The following is a 17,090-nucleotide window of genomic DNA, read 5'->3' on the forward strand; positions in this document are numbered from 1 at the left end:
CTCACCCTAATCATAACCCTAACCCTCAGCCTAACCCTCACCCTAAACCTAAGCATAACCCTAACCCTAAACCTCACCCTAACCCTAACCCTCACCCTCACCCTCAGCCTAAACCTAAGGCTAACTTTAATCCTAACCCTAAACCTCACACTCATTCTATGTTTGTAATGTGTTTTTTTGTTTTTTTGTTTTTTTTAAATTGTATTTTATTTTATTTGAGAACATACTGTACAGAGGGGCTACAATTACATGGGCAGGATAATGCATACATTTCTTACCAAGCATTGCAGCCTCCTCCTTTGTTTACCCTTCACTTCCCTTCCCCGCCTCCCCCCTCCCCCCACCCAATTTTACCCCCCTCCCCCCACCCAATTATACCCCCCTCCTCCCCCCACACCGACATTGTAAAGCTGGTTTTGACATGACATTTTGTACTTCTCATTGTTGCAACAGGTCCACCTGAATCCTTAAACGACTTGTTTGTCCCCATCTCCTCCACATGTTATACTGACATCAAATATAGTGAAAGCGGGGGTTACACTGTGGGGGAGGGACATACAAAGTAACGAAGAAATAATCTTATAAATGCGTTAGAAACACATGCATGAAAGAAACGAAAACATTAAAATACATATTTAAGGGTTCATTTTCCTAACATCACATTATCTGACCTTTTCCGCTTGACTCATACCTATACTAGATATTGCAAATAAGGGAAACCATGGGACCTATGCTTCTTTGGGCCTGGCTTACTTCACTTAATATAATTTTTTCCAAACCTTTCCATTTCCTAACAAATGGGGAAATGTCATTCTTTCTGATGGAGGCATAGAATTCCATTGTGTATATATACCACATTTTCTTGATCCATTCATCTACTGAGGGGCATCTGGGTTGGTTCCATATCTTAGCTATGGTAAATAATGCTGCAATAAACATAGTTGTGCTGGTAGCTTTAGTGTGGTCTTGTTTGTAAACATTTGGGTAAATGCCCAAAAGTGGGATTGCTGGATCATAGGGGAGATCTATGTGAAGTCTTTTGAGGAACCTCCATACTGCTTTCCAAAGTGGTTGAACAAGTTTACATTCCCACCAACAATGAAGTAAGGTTCCTTTCTGTCCACATCCCCTCCAGCATCTGTTGTTGTTAGAGTTCTTGATTTTTGCTGTTCTAACTGGAGTGAGGTGATATCTCAATGTTGTTTTGATTTGCATTTCTTTTATGGCTAGGGATGTTGAACATTTCTTCATGTGTCTATTGGCCATCCTTCTTTCTTCTTCAGAGAAGCTTCTCTTTAAGTCCTCACACTCATTCTAACCCCAAGCCTAATCCTAATCCTAACCCTAACAGTAAACCTAACCGTCAACCTAACCATCACTTTAACCTTAACCCTAACAATAACCCTAACCCTAACCCTCACCCTCACCCTCATCCTCACTCTAACCCTAACTTTAACCCTAAGCCTCAGCCTCACCGTAACCCTAACCCTAAAACTAACACTAAACCTCACCAAAAGCATAACCCTCACCCTAACCCAACCTCTCACCCTAAAATTTAACCTCACTCAAACACTAACCCTAACCTTAACACTAACCCTCACACTAACCCTAACCCTAACCCTAAACCTTAACCTAACCCTCACCCTCACCCTAACCCTAACACTAAGCCTCACCCTAACCCTCACCCTAACCCTCCCCCTAAACCTATATCTAACCCTAAACCTCACCCTCACACTAACCCTAACCCTAACCCTAACCCTAAACCCCACCCTAAACCTAAACCTAACCCTCACCCGCACCCTCACCCTCTCCATAGCGCTAACCCTAACCTAACAATAACACTAACCCTAACCCTAACCCTCACATTCACCCTCACCCTCAACCTAACCCTAATCCTAAATGTAACCCTATACCTTACCCTAACCCTCACCCTAGCCCTCAGCCTAAACCTAATCCTAACCCTAAACCTCATCCTAACCCTCACCCTAACCCTCACTCTAACCCTAACCCTAACCCTCACCCTCATGCTTGGCCTAAGCCTAAGCCTAAGCCTAAGCCTAGCCCTAACCCTAACCCTCACCCTGACCCTAACACTAACCCTAACACTAACTCTAACCCTAATCATCACTCTCACCCTAACCCTAACTCTAAACCTAACCCTAAACCTAAACCTCATCCTCAACCCTAAACCTACACTTCACCCTCACCCTCAACTTAACCATAACCCTAAACCTAACCCTCAAAATACCCTAACCCTAACCCTCACTCTTACCTTAAGCCTCACCCTAACATTTACCCTCAACCGAACACTCACCCTAACCCTAACACTAACCCTCATACTAAATCTAGCAATCACCCTAACTCTAAACCTCACCCTAAACCTAACCCTAGCCCTCACCCTCACCCTAGCCCTCACCCTAACCCTAACACCCATCCTCACCCTAAACCTCACATTAACCCTAACAATAGTCCTCAATCTAACCCTCACCCTCACACTACCCCCAACCCTAACTCTCACGCTAACACTAACCCTCACTCTTAAAATAACCCACACCCTCAGCCTAACCCTCACGTTTACCCGTACCGTCACTCCCTCCCTAACCCTCACCCTAACTCTAACCCTCAAACTAACACTCACCCTAACCCTGACTCTACCCCTAAACCTCACCCTCACCCTAACCCTAACTCTAAACCTAACCCTAACACTAAACCTAACCATAATGCTAATGCTAATCCTCACCCTCACCCTCATTGTAACTGTAACCCTAACCCTAACCTTAACAATAACCCTAACCCTAACCCTAACCATCACTGTAACCCTAACCCTAACACTAACACTAACCCTAAACCTAAACCTAACCCTCAACCTAACCCTAATCCTCAGCCTCACCCTCACCCTAACAAAACCCTAACCCTAACCTTCACCCTAACTGTAAGCCTAAACCTAACCCTAATTCTAACCCTCACATTCACCCTCACCCTAAACCTAATCCTAAACCTAAACCTATCCCTAAGCCTAACCCTCACCCTAAACCTCACCCTAGCCCTCAGCCTAACCCTAATCCTAAACCTAAACCTCATCCTAATCCTCAACCTAACCCTAACCTTAACCCTCACCCTAACCCTAACCCTAACACTCACACACATGCTGGGCCTAAGTCTAAGCCAAAGCTTAAGCCTAACCCTAACCCTAACGCTCACCCTAACTCTAACCCTAACACTCACCCTAACTCTAACCCTAAACCTCACCCTCACACTAACCCTAACTCTAAAGCGAAACCTAAACTTAAACCTCATCCTAACCCTAACCCTAATAATAACCCTAACAAAAACCCTTACCCTAACCCTACCCTAACCCAAACCCTAACCCTAACACTAAACCTACACCTAAACCTAGCAATAACCCTAACCATAACCCTCACCCTAACCCTAAACTCACCCTAACACTAAACCTAATCCTCACCCTCACCCTAGCCCTCACCCTAAGCCTAACCCTCATCCTCACCCTCAAACTCACACAAACCCTAACAAAAATCCTCAATCTAACCGTCACCCTCACCCTCAACCTAACCCTAACCATCACCGTAAACCTAACCCTCACCCTACTGTAACCCTCACCCTAGGCCTAACCCTCAACTTTACCCTTACCGTCACGCTCACCTTAACCCTCACCCTAACCCTAACCCTCACCTTAACCTTCACCCTAACCCTAACTCTACCCCTAAACCTCACACTCACCCTAACCCTGTCTCTAACCCTAACCCTAACACTAAAAACCTCACCCTAACTCTAACTCTAACCCTCAACCTCATTGAAACCGTAACCCTAACCCTAACAATAACCCTAACACTAACCCTAATCCTAACCCTCAACCTCACATTAACCCTAATCCTTACCCTAACCCTCACTCTAACCCTAACCCTCACACTTACCGTAACCCTAACCCTCATCTTAACCCTCACTTTAACACTAACCCTAACCCTAAAACTCACCCTAACAATAAACCTACCCCTCACCCTCACCCTCACCCTCAAACTCACCTTAATTCTAACCCTAACAATAACAGTAATCCTAACCCTAAACCTAACCCTACTCCTAACCCTAATCCTAACACTCACCGTCAACCTAACCCTAACCCTAACCCAACCCTCACTCTCAGCCTCACCCTAACCCTACCTCTAACCCTAAACCTCACCCTCACCCTAACCCTAACCCTAATCCTAACCCTAAACCTCACCCTAACCTTAACTCTAAAACTCACCCTCAAGCTAGCCCTCACCCTAACCCTAATCCTAACCTTAACACTCACCTAAACCTCATCCTAAAAATAACCCCAAACCTAACCCTCACCCTCACCCTAACCCTAACCCTAACCCTAAACCTCAACCTAAACCTAACCCTCACCCTCACTGTAACCCCTACTCTAACACTCACCCTAACCCTAAACTTAACCCAAACCCTAACTCTCACCCTAACCCTATCCCTCACCCTAACACTAATCCTCACACTCACCCTCACCCTCAGCCTAAACCTAAGCCTATACCTAACCCTCACCCTCACTGTAACCCCTACTCTAACACTCACCCTAACACTAAAATTAAACCAAACCCTAACTCTCACCCTAACCCTATCCCTCACCCTAACTCTAATCCTCACACTCACCCTCGCCCTCAGCCTAAACCTAAGCCTATCCCTATCCCTAACCCTAACCCTCACATTCATCCTAACCCAAATCCCAATCAAACCCTAACCCTGACTCTCACCCTCACCCTAAGCCTCACCTTAAGCCTAACCCTAACATTAATACTAACCCTAACCCTAACCCTAAACCTCACACTAACACTAACCCTAACCATCACCTTAACCCTAAACCTCACCCTAAACCTCACCCTAACCCTCACCCTAAACCTAACCCTCACTCTTACCGTAACCCTCACCCTCAGCCTAAACTTCACATTTACCCTTACCGTGACCCCCACACTAACCTTCACCCTAAACCTATCCCTCATCGTAACCCTAACTCTACTCCTAAACCTCACCCTCACCCTAACCCGAACTCTATCCCTAACCCTAACACTAAACCTCAACCCAACCCTAAAGCTAATCCTCACCCTCAACCACATGCTCAGCCTAAACCTAAGCCAAAGCCTAACGCTTACCCTAACCATGAACCTCACCCTAGACCTCAGGCTAACCCTAATCCTAAACCTAACACTCATCCTAACCCTCACTCTATCCCTAACACTAAACCTCAACCTAAACCTAACCCTAAACCACACCCTCACCCTAGCCCTAATCCTAACCCTAACCCTGATCCTAACCCTCCCCATAACCCTAACCCTAACCCTCACCCTAACCCTAACACTCAGCTTCAACCTCACACTCAGCCTAATCCTAAGCCTAACCCTAACACTAACCTTAACCCTCAATCTCACCTTAACCCTCACCCTAACCCTAACCCTAACCCTAACACTAAGCCTAACCCTAAACCTCACCCTCAGCCTCACCTTAACCCTAACTCAAACCCTAAACCTCACCCTCACCATAACCCTTAGCCTAACCCTAATCCTAAACCTGACCCTAACCCTAAAACTTACCTTCACGCTAGCCCTCACCCTAACCCTAATCCTAACCCTAACCCTCATCCTAACCCTCCCTATAACCCTCAGCAGAGTTCTGCAACATCCTCTCCCGGGTCCTCTCCCGGGCCAGGAGTCGGCCAGCTAATTTGTATGTGTATATCAATGAACTCTGCACTGTTCTTAAGGCCCATTCTGCCAAGAAGAAGCTGAATCTGGCCCCTCCTGCTACCACTTCCAGTGAGCCCTTTGAGAATAACCCTCCCACAGACTCCTCAAACCTCACACATGCTGAAGCCTCTGCCTCTGAGGCCCCAAGGTCCCGTGGTTCCCGACGGCAGATCCAGCGCTTGGAGCAGTTGCTGGCACTCTATGTGGCAGAGATCAAGCGGCTACAGGAAAAGGAGTTGGATCTGTCAGAATTGGATGATCCAGATTCCACATACCTGCAAGAGGCCAGATTGAAGCGGAAGCTTATCCGCCTCTTTGGCCGCCTGTGTGAGCTGAAAGACTGCTCTTCTCTGACTGGCCGTGTCATTGTGCAGCGAATACCCTACCGGGGTACCCGCTATCCAGAGGTTAATAGGCGCATCGAACGGCTCATCAACAAGCCAGGGCTGGATACTTTCCCTGACTATAGAGATGTGCTTCGAGCAGTAGAGAAGGCAGCTGCTCGGCACAGCCTTGGCCTTCCTTGACAGCAGCTTCAGCTCTTGGCTCAGGATGCCTTCCGGGATGTTGGTGTTGGGTTACAAGAGCGCCGCCACCTTGATCTCATCTACAACTTTGGTTGTCACCTCACAGATGACTATAGGCCAGGTATTGACCCAGCACTTTCAGATCCTGCTTTGGCCAGGCGCCTTCGAGAAAACCGAAACTTAGCAATGAACCGACTGGATGAAGTCATCTCCAAATATGCAGTGATGCAAGACAAAAGTGAGGAGGGGGAGAGACAGAAGCGAAGAGCTCGGCTTTCCCAAGGCACTTCCTCCCAATCTCCAGACTCCCCCAAAGCCTCCTTGGATTCTGGTGAGGGCCCTAGTGGAATGGCATCCCAAGAATGCCCTCCTACCTCCAAGGCTGACACTGATGATGAGGAAGATGAAGAAAGTGATGAGGAAGAAGAAGAGGAAGAGGAAGAAGCCACAGATTCCGAAGAAGAGGATGATCTAGAACAGATACAGGAATGTCAGGAAGATGAAGAGGAGGAGGAAGAGGAAGAAGAAGAAGAGGAGGAAGAAGAAGAGGAGGAGGAGGAAAGAGGAGGTAATAGTAGAGACAAAAGCCCAATGTCACCATCACAGACCTCCACTGAAAACGTGGAACCCAGCAAAGAGAACAACAGGTCTTCAGAAGAACTGCAAAATAAAGAACTCGCAGCGTCACCTGCTTCACTGTTGGAAGAACCCCTGAATCCTTCCAGCATAGATGCTGAAAGCAGTGGAGAACAGTATGAAAAGCTTCCCCTAGAGGAAGAGAGTCCTAAGTCTCAGCTCTTTGAGTTAGAAATTGAAGCTTTACCAGTGGATACCACCCCCTCCCCTGTGGAAAAGGATATTTCCTCTTCTAGAAAGCAATCAGAGGATGTCCTCAGTACTGTTTTGGAGAATGGGGCAGCCATGGTCTCCTCCACATCCTTCAATGGAGGTGTCTCTCCTCATGCTAGGGGAGATTCCAGTCCTCCCTGCAAGAAATCTCGCAAGGAGAAGCCAACAGGAATAGGACCATTAAGAAACAGCTTTGTGGAAGAGCAAAAGGCATTACAGGAGAAGAATGGGAAGAAGACAGTATGTACCCTGCCTAGTCCACCTTCCCCCTTGGCTTCTATGGTTCCAGTTGCTGATTCTTCTACAAGGGTGGACTCTCCTAGCCATGGCCTGGTGACCAGCTCCCTCTGCAGCCCTTTTCCAGCCCAGATGTCCCAAGTTCCCCAATCACAAGCTCTTCAACCCAGTTCTTATAAGATGAGTGTGGCCACACAGTGTGATCCAGAAGAAATCATCGTGCTCTCAGACTCTGATTAGTTCCCTCCCACTCTCCCTGCCTTCCAGAATGATTTGGATAGCATTTGGAGGATGGTGGAAAGCAAATAAATTTGAGGAAGGGAAAAAAAAAAAACCTCAACCTAACCCTAACCCTCAAACCCACCCTAACACTCAGCCTAACCCTAAGCCTAACCACAAGCCTTACCTGAAACCTAACATTAACCCTCACACTCAACCGCACCCTCACCCTCACCATAACTCTAAACCAAACCCTAACCCTAACCCTAAACCTCACCCTAACCCTAACCCTAACACTAACCCTCACCCTCACCCTAACCCTAACACAAACCCTAACCCTCCCACTAACCCTCCGCCTAACCCTGTATCTAACCCTAAACTTCCCCCTCCACCTAACCCTATCCTTAACCCTAACCCTAAACCCCACCCGAATCCTAACACTAACCCTCACCCTTATCTTAACCCTCACCCTCAGTCTCAACCTCACCTTAACCCTTACTGTCATCCTCACCCTAACACTTACTGTAACCCTAAAACTCATCCTAACCCTCACCGTAACCGTAAACCTAAACATCACCCTAATCCTAACCCTCACACTAAACCTCACACTCAGTCTAACCCTAAGCCTAATCCTAAGCCTTTCCCTAATCCTCACCCTCACCCTATCCAACACTAACCCTAATCCTAACCATCACCCTAAACCTAATCCTTCACCCCACCCTCACCCTCAGCCTCAGCCTAAACCTAACCGTAACCCTCACACTCACCCTCACCCTAACCCAAATCCAAACCCTAAACCTAACCCTAACCCTAAAACTCAACCTAACCCTCACCCTAACCATAACCCTCACACTAACCCTAATCCTAACCCTCCACATAACCCGCACCCTAACCCTAAATCTAAACCTAAACCTCACCCTCAACATAACCATAATCCTAACCATAACCATAAACGTCACCCCAAACTTAACCCTCAACCTCACCCTCAGCCTCACCCTAACTGTAATTCTAACACTAAAATTCACACTAATCCTAACCCTAAACCTAAACCTAACCCTAACCCTAACATTAATCCTAACACTCACCCTCACCCTAACACTAATTCTAACCCTCACCCTAACCCTAACCCTAACCCTAATCCTAATCCTCACCCTAACACTAATCCTAACCCTAATCTTCATCCTAACCCTCACCCTAACTCTAACCCTAACAGTCACAATAAACCTAACCCTAATCCTAACCCTCAAACTAACCCTAACTCTCATGCTCACTGTAAGACTAACCGTAACCCTCACCCTAACCCTAAACTTAAGCTGAACCCTAAATCTCACCCTAACCCTAACCCTAAACCTCAACCTAACCCTAACCTTCACACTCACCCTCACCCTCGGCCTAAACCTAAGCCTAACCCTAACCCTCAGACTCACCCTAACACTTACCCTAATCCTAATCCTAACCCTTAGTCTAACCCTCACCCTCACCCTAACCCTTAATCTAACACTAACCCTAAACCTAACCCTCATCCTCAGCCTCACCCTAACCCTAACTCTAACCCTAAACCTCACACTCATCCTAACCCTAACCCTAACCCTAACCCTAAACCTCACCCTCACTATAACCCTCACCCTAACCCTAATCCTAAAACTAACCCTCATCCTAACCCTCACCATAAGCCTAACACTCATCCTCACCCTCACCCTAAACCTAATCCTAAATGTCAACCTAATCCTAACCCTCACCCTCAACATAACCCTTACCGTAACCCTCACCCTAACCCTAAACTTAACCCAAACCCTAACCCTCAACCTAATCCTAACCCTCACCCTCAACCTCACCCTCAGCCTAAACCTAAGCCTAACCCTAAACCTAACCCTAACACACACACTCACCCTCACCCTAACTCTAATCCTAACCCTAACCCTCCCCCTAACTCTCACCGTAAACCTAACCTTAACACTAACACTAACCCTAAACCTCAACCTAACCCTCACCCGAACCGTAATTCTAACCCTGAACCTCACCCTCACCCTAAACCTAACTCTAACCCTAACCCAAACCTAAACCTCACCCTAACACTAACCCTCACCCGCACCTGCACCCTCACTGTAACTCTAAACCTAACCATAACACTAACCCTAACCAGAACAATCACCCTACCCCTAATCCTCACCCCCACCCTCACCCTCAGCCTAACTATAAGCCTAAGTTTAACCCTCAACCTAACCCTTACACTCACTCTCACCCTAACCCTAACCCTAAACCTAAACTTAAACCTAAACATAACCCTAACCCTAAACCTAACCCTAATCCTCATCCTCACACTCACCCTAGCACAATCCCTAAACTTAACCCTAACCCTAACCCTAAGCCTAATCCTCACCCTAAGCCTCACACTAACCCTCACCCTAACCCTAACCCTAACCCTCACCCTAACCCTCACACTAGCCCTAATCCTAACCCTAATCCTAACCCTAACCCTCATCCTAACCCTCACCCTAAACCTAACCCTAGACCTCACCCTCATCCTAGCCCTCACCCTAACCCTAATCCTAACCTTAAAGCTCATCCAAACCCTCCACATAACCCTAACCCTAGCCCTCACCCTAAACCTAACCCTCACCATCAATCTCACCCTCAGCCTAACACTAACCTTCGCGCTAACCCTCACATTCACCCTAACAGTAAACCTAATCCTAAACCTAACTCTATCCCTAAATCTCAACCTAAACCACAACCTCACCCTAAACCTAACACTAACCCTAACCCTTAACCATACCCTAACTGTCCCCCTAAACCTAACTCTAACCCTAAACCTCACCCTCACCCTCAACCTCAAAGTAACTCTAACTCTAAAACCATAAACCTCACCATCATCCTCACCCTCACAACAAACTTAACCATAACCATAACACTAACAATAACCCTAATCCTAACCCTAACCCTAACCCTAAGCCTAACTCTCACCCTCCCCCTAACCCTAACCCTATCCCTCACCCTAACCATAAACTTAACCCGAATCCTAACTCTCACCCTAACCCTAACCCTAACCCTCACACTAACCCTAACCCTCAGCCTAACCCTAAGCCTAACCGTAACCCTAACCCTAACCCTCACATTCACCCTCCCCCTACCCTCCCCCTAACCATATATCTAACCCTAAACCTCACCCTCATCCTAACCCTAACCCTAACACTAAACCCCATACTAACCCTAAATTTAAACCTCACCCGCACCCTCACCCTCACCATAACTCTAACCCTAACCCTAACAATAACACTAACCCTAACCCCAACCATCACCCTAACCCTAATGCTCACCCCCACATTCACCCTCACCCTAACCCTAATCCTAAACCTAGCCCTATCCAGAAACCTCAAGCTAAACTTCACCCTCACCCTAACCCTAACACTAACCCTAACCCTAAACCTCACCCTAACTCTCCCCTTAACGATAACTCTAACCATAAACGTCACACTGACCCTCATCCTAACCCTAACCCTAACTCTAAACCTCTCCCTAAACCTCACCCTAACCGTAACCCTCACCCCCATCCTCAACCTCACCGTAACTCTAACCCTAACCCTAACAATAACACTAATCCTAACCCTAACCATAACCATAACCCTGACCCTCAGCCTCACCCTCACCACTAACTTAACGCTAACCATACCACAAACAATAAACCTAACCCTAACACTAACCCTAATACACACACCCAAACTCACCCTCAGCCTAACCCTAAACCTAACCCTAAACCTAACCATAACCCTCACTGTAACTCTAACCCTAACCCAAACACTAACACTAAACCTAACCCTAATCCTCAGCCTCACCCTCACCCTACCCCAAAACTTAACCCTAACCCTCACCCTAAACCTAATCCTAAACCTAACCCTAAACCTAACCCTCACACTCACCCTCTCCCTACCCCTAATCCTAAACCTAACCCTCACCCTAACCCTAACCCTAAACCTAACCCTAACCCTAAACCTAACCAAAACCCTAAACCGAAACCTAACCCTAATCCTCAGCCACACCCTCAACTTAAACCAAACCCTAACCCTAACCCCCACCTAACCCTAAACCTAAACCTAACCATAACCATAATCATAACCCTCATTGTAACTCTAACCCTAACCCTAACCCTAAACCTAAACCTAACCCTAACCCTAACCCTAACCATAGCCGTCACTGTAACTCTAACCCTAACCCTAACACTAACAATAAACCTAACCCTAATCCTCAGCCTCACCCTCATCCTACCCCAAAACCTAACCCTAACCCTCACCCTAAACCTAATCCTAAACCTAACCCTAAACTTAACCCTCACACTCACCCTCTCCCTACCCCTAATCCTAAACCTAACCCTCATCCTAACCCTAACCCTAAACCTAACCCTAACCCTAAACCTAACCCAAACCCTAACCCTAAACCTAACCCTAATCCTCAGCCTCACCCTCAACTTAAACCAAACCCTAACCCTAACCCCCACCCTAACCCTAAACCTAAAACTAACCATAACCATAATCATAACCCTCATTGTAACTCTAACCCTAACCCTAACCCTAACCCTAAACCTAACCCTAACCTTAACCTTACCCTAATCATAGCCCTCACTGTAACTCTAACCCTAACCCTAACCCTAACACTAAACCTAACCCTAATCCTCAGCCTCACCCTCACCCTAACCCATACCCTAACCCTAACCCTCACCCTAACCCTAAGCCAAACCCTAACCCTAACCCTAAACCTCACACTCACCCTCACCCTAACCCTAATCATAAACCTAAACCTATCCCTAACCCCAACACTCACATTCAGCCTCAACCTACCCCTCACCCTAACCCTAATTCTAACCCTAAACCTCATCATAACCTTCACAATAACCCTAACCCTAACCCTCACCCTAACCCTAACCATAACCCTCACCCTCATGCTCAGCCAAAGCCTACTTCTAAGCCTAAAGCTAAGCCTAACCCTAACACGAACCCTCACCTTCACCCTAACCCTAACCTTAAACCTAACTCTAACCCTTAACCTCACCTTCACAATAAACCTAACTCTAACCCTAACCCTGAACCTAAACCTCATCCTAAACCTAACCCTCACACACACGCTAAACCTTACCCTAATCCTAATAATTTCACTAAGCCTAACCCTCACCCACACCCTAACTCTCACACTAACCCTAACTCTAAAACTAACCCTAACCCTAACCCTCACCCTCAGCTTCACTCTAACCCTAACTCTAACCCTAAACCTCAACCTCAACCTAACCCTAACCCTAAACCTAACGCTAAACCTCACCCTAACCCTAACCCTAAAACTCTAACCCTAAACCTAACGCTAAACCTCACCCTAACCTTAACCCTAAAACTCACCCTCACCCTAGCCCTCACCCTAACCCTAATCCTAACCCTAACACTCATCCAAACCCTCCCCATAACCCTAAATCTAGCCCTAACCCTAACCCTCAAAATCTCCCTCACCCTCAGCCTAACCCTAAGCCTAAACCTAACCCTCACCATAACCCTCACACTCAACCTCTCCCTAACCCTAATCCTAAAGCTAACCCTATCCCTAAACCTCAAACTAAACCTCCCCCTCACCCTAAACCTAACCCTAACCCTAACCCTGAACCTCATCCTAACTGTCCCCCTAACCCTAACTCTCACCCTAAACCTCACCCTCACCCTAATCCTAACCCTAACCCTAAACCTCACCCTAACCCTAACCCTCACCATCACCCAAAACCTCAAAGTAACTCTAACTCTAAACCTAACAATAACACTAAATCTAACCCTAACCCTAACCATAAACCTCACTCTCAGCCTCACCCACACCCGAAACTTAACCCTAACCATAACACTAACAATAACCCTAACCCTAACACTAACCCTAATCCTCACCCCCACCCTCACCCTCAGCCTAAACCAAAGCCAAACCCTAAACCTAACAGTAACCCTAACCCTCACCGTAACCCTAACCCTAAACCTAACCCTAACCCTAAACTTAACCCAAACCCTAACCTTAAACCTCATCCTCACCCTAAAACTCACACTAACCCTAACACAAATCCTCAATCTAACCCTCAACCTCACCCTCAGCCTAGCAATCACCCCAACCCTAACCCTCATCCTCACCCTAAAACTCACACTAACCCTAACACTAATCCTCAATCTAACCCTCACTCTCACCCTAACCCTAACCCTAACCCTCACCCTAAACCTAACTCTCACCCTTACCATAACCCTCACCCTCAGCATAACCCTCACCTTTACCCTGACACTCAACCCTACCCTAACACTCACCCTAACCCTACCCCTCACCCTGACCCTAAACCTACTCCTAAACCTCACCCTCACCCTAATCCTATCCCTAACCATAACCCTAACACTAAAACTCACCCTATCCCTAACCCTAAACCTCACCCTCAACCTCATGCTCAGCCTAACCCTAAGCCTAGCCTAACCCTTACTCTAATCCACACACTCACCCTAGCCCTCACCCTAAACCTAATCCTAACGCTAATCCCCATCCTAAACTTCACCCTAACCCTAACCCTAACCATCAACCTAACCCTAATCCTCACCTCCACCCTCACCCTCACCCTAACCCTAAGCCTAAGCCTAAACCCTAAACCTAAGCCTCACACTCACCCTCACCCTCACCCTAATCCTAACCCTAATCCTAACCCTAATCCTGAACATCAACCTAAACCTCATCTTAACCTTAACCCTAACACTAAACCTAACATTAACGCTTGACCTAACCCTCCAACTAACCCTAAATCTAACCCTAAACCTCACGCTCACACTAACTCTAATCCTAACCCTAACCCTAAACCTAATCCTAACCCTAACCCTAACCCACACCCTCACACTCACCCTCACCCTCACCATAACTCTAACCCTAACCCTAATAACACTAATCCTAACCCTAAACGTAACCCTAACCCTAACCCTAATTCTAACACTCACCCTCACCCTAACCATAATCTTAAACATAACCCTCAAACTAACCCTAACCCAAACCCTAACCCTAACCCTAAACCTTACGTAAAACTAACCCTAACCCTCACCCTCACCATAGCCCTCACCCTAACTCTAATTCTAACCCAAACCCTTACTGTAACCCTAAACTTAAACGAACCCTAACTCTCACCCTAACCCTAACCATAACCCTCAACTTAACCCTTAACCTCAAACTCACCCTCATTCTCAGCCTAACCCTAAGCCTAAGCCTAACCCTAACCCTAACCCTAAGACTCACCCTAACCCTTACCCTAATCCTAATCCTAACCCTAAGCCTAACCCTCACCCTCACCCTCACCCTCACCCTAATCCTCACCCTAACCCTAATTCTAACACTAAACCTAAACCCAACCCTCAACCTCAGCCTCACCCTTACCCTAACTCTAAACCTAAACCTCACACTCAACCTAAGCCTAACTCTAACCCCAACCCTAACACTAAACATCACCCTAAACTTAACCCTAACCCTCACCCTCACCATAACCATAACCCTAGCCCTAACCCTAACAATAACCCTCACCCTCACTTTAACCCTAAACCTAAACCTAACCCTCACCCTAACCCTAATTCTCACCCTCACCGTAACCCTAACCCTCATCCTAAACCTCACCCTAACCATAACCCTAACCCTCACCCTAACCCTAACCCTAACTCTCACCCTCACACTAGCCCTCACCGTAACCCTAATACTAACCCTAATCCTCATACTAACCCTCACCCTAACCCTAACCCTAACCCACACTGTAACCCTAACCCTAACCATCACCCTAACCCTAAACTTACCCGAACCCTAAATCTCACCCTAACCCTACCCCTCTCACCCTAACCCTAACGATCACCCTCACCCTCACAGTAAGCCTAAAGCTAAGCCTAACCCTAAACCTAACTCTAACCCTCACACTCAACCTAACCCGTTCCCTATATCTAATCCTAACACTAAGCCTTACCCTCACCCTCACCCTAACCCTCACTATAACCCTAACTCTAAGATTATCCCTAAACCTAACCCTCATCCTCAGCCTCACCCTAACCCTAACTCTAACACTAAATCTCAGCCTCATCCTAAACGTAACCCTATCCCTAACACTAAACCTCACACTCACCCTAGCCCTCACCCTCACCCTAATCCTAACCCTCACCCTCACCCTAACACCATACTTAACCGAAACTTAAATCTCACCCTAACCCTAACCCTAACCGTCACCCTAACCCTAACCCTCACCCTCATCCTCACCCTCAGCCTAACCCTAAGCCTAAGCCAAACCCTAACCCTAACCTTCACACTCATTCGAACCCTTACACTAATCCTAATCCTAACCCTTATTCTAAAGCTCACCCTCACCCTAACCCTCACCGTAACCCTAACTCTAGCACTAACCCTAAACGTAACCCTCAACTTTACCCTAACTCTAACACTAACCCTAACACTAAAACTCACCCTAACCCTAACCCTATCCCTCACCATCACAGTAACCGTAACCTAACCTTAACAATAACCCTAACCTTAACTCTAACCCTCACCCTCACCCTAGCCCTCACCCTAACCCTAATTCTAACCCTCACTCTCACCCTTTTCTTAACTCTCAACCTCAGCCTAAAACTCACCTTTACCCGTACCATCATCCTCACCCTAACCGTCACCCTAACGCTAAACCTCATCCTAACCATCAACTTAAACTTAAACCTAACCATCACCCTAACCCTAACCCTCACCGTCAACCTCATGCTCAGCCTAACCCTAAGCCTAAGCCTAACGCTCATTCTAACCCTCATCCTCACCCTAGCCCTCACCCTAACCCTAATCCTAACCCGATCCCTCATACTAACCCTTCCCTAACCCTAACCCTAACCATCACCTAACCCTAATCCTCACCCCCAACCTCACCCTCAGCATAACCCTAACCCTAACTCTAACCTGAAACCCTAATTCTCACAAACCATCACCATAAATCTAATCCTAATCCTAACCTTAACCCTAACGCTAAACATCAACCTAACCCTCACCCTAACCTTAAGCCTAACACTAATCCTAACCCTAACCCTTGACCTAACCCTCCCCAACCCTAAATCTAATCCTAAACTCTCCATCACCTTAACCCTAATCCTAACCCTAACGCTCACCCTAACCCTCACCCTCACTCTAAACCTAACCCTTATCCTAACCCTCACCCTAACCCTAACCCTAAACCTAAATCTCACCCAAACACTAAGCCTAACCCTCACCCTCACCCTAGCCCTCACCCTAACCCTAATTCTGACCCTAATCCTCATCCTAACCCCCACCCTAACCCTAACCCTAACCTTCACCCTAATCTTAAGCCTAACCCTAAACCTCAACCTAACCCTAACCTCACGCTCACCGTAACCCTAACCCTAACCCTCATCATAACCTTAAACATAACCTGAACCCTAACTCTCACCCTAACCCTACCCCAAACTCTCACCCTAACACTAACACTCACACTCACCCTCAC

General features: G+C 47.0%; 1 pseudogene; it reads left to right on the top strand.

Annotated features, from left to right (window-relative positions):
• LOC138830022 (death domain-associated protein 6-like) overlaps positions 1 to 7,681 on the top strand; it is a 71,049-nt pseudogene extending 63,368 nt beyond the window's left edge.
• The last annotated feature ends 9,409 nt before the right edge of the window (positions 7,682 to 17,090 follow it).

Source organism: Dipodomys merriami, unplaced genomic scaffold, assembly GCF_024711535.1.
Source record: "Dipodomys merriami isolate MVZ:Mamm:240054 unplaced genomic scaffold, mDipMer1.0.p SCAF_180, whole genome shotgun sequence".
Taxonomy (NCBI): domain Eukaryota; kingdom Metazoa; phylum Chordata; class Mammalia; order Rodentia; family Heteromyidae; genus Dipodomys; species Dipodomys merriami.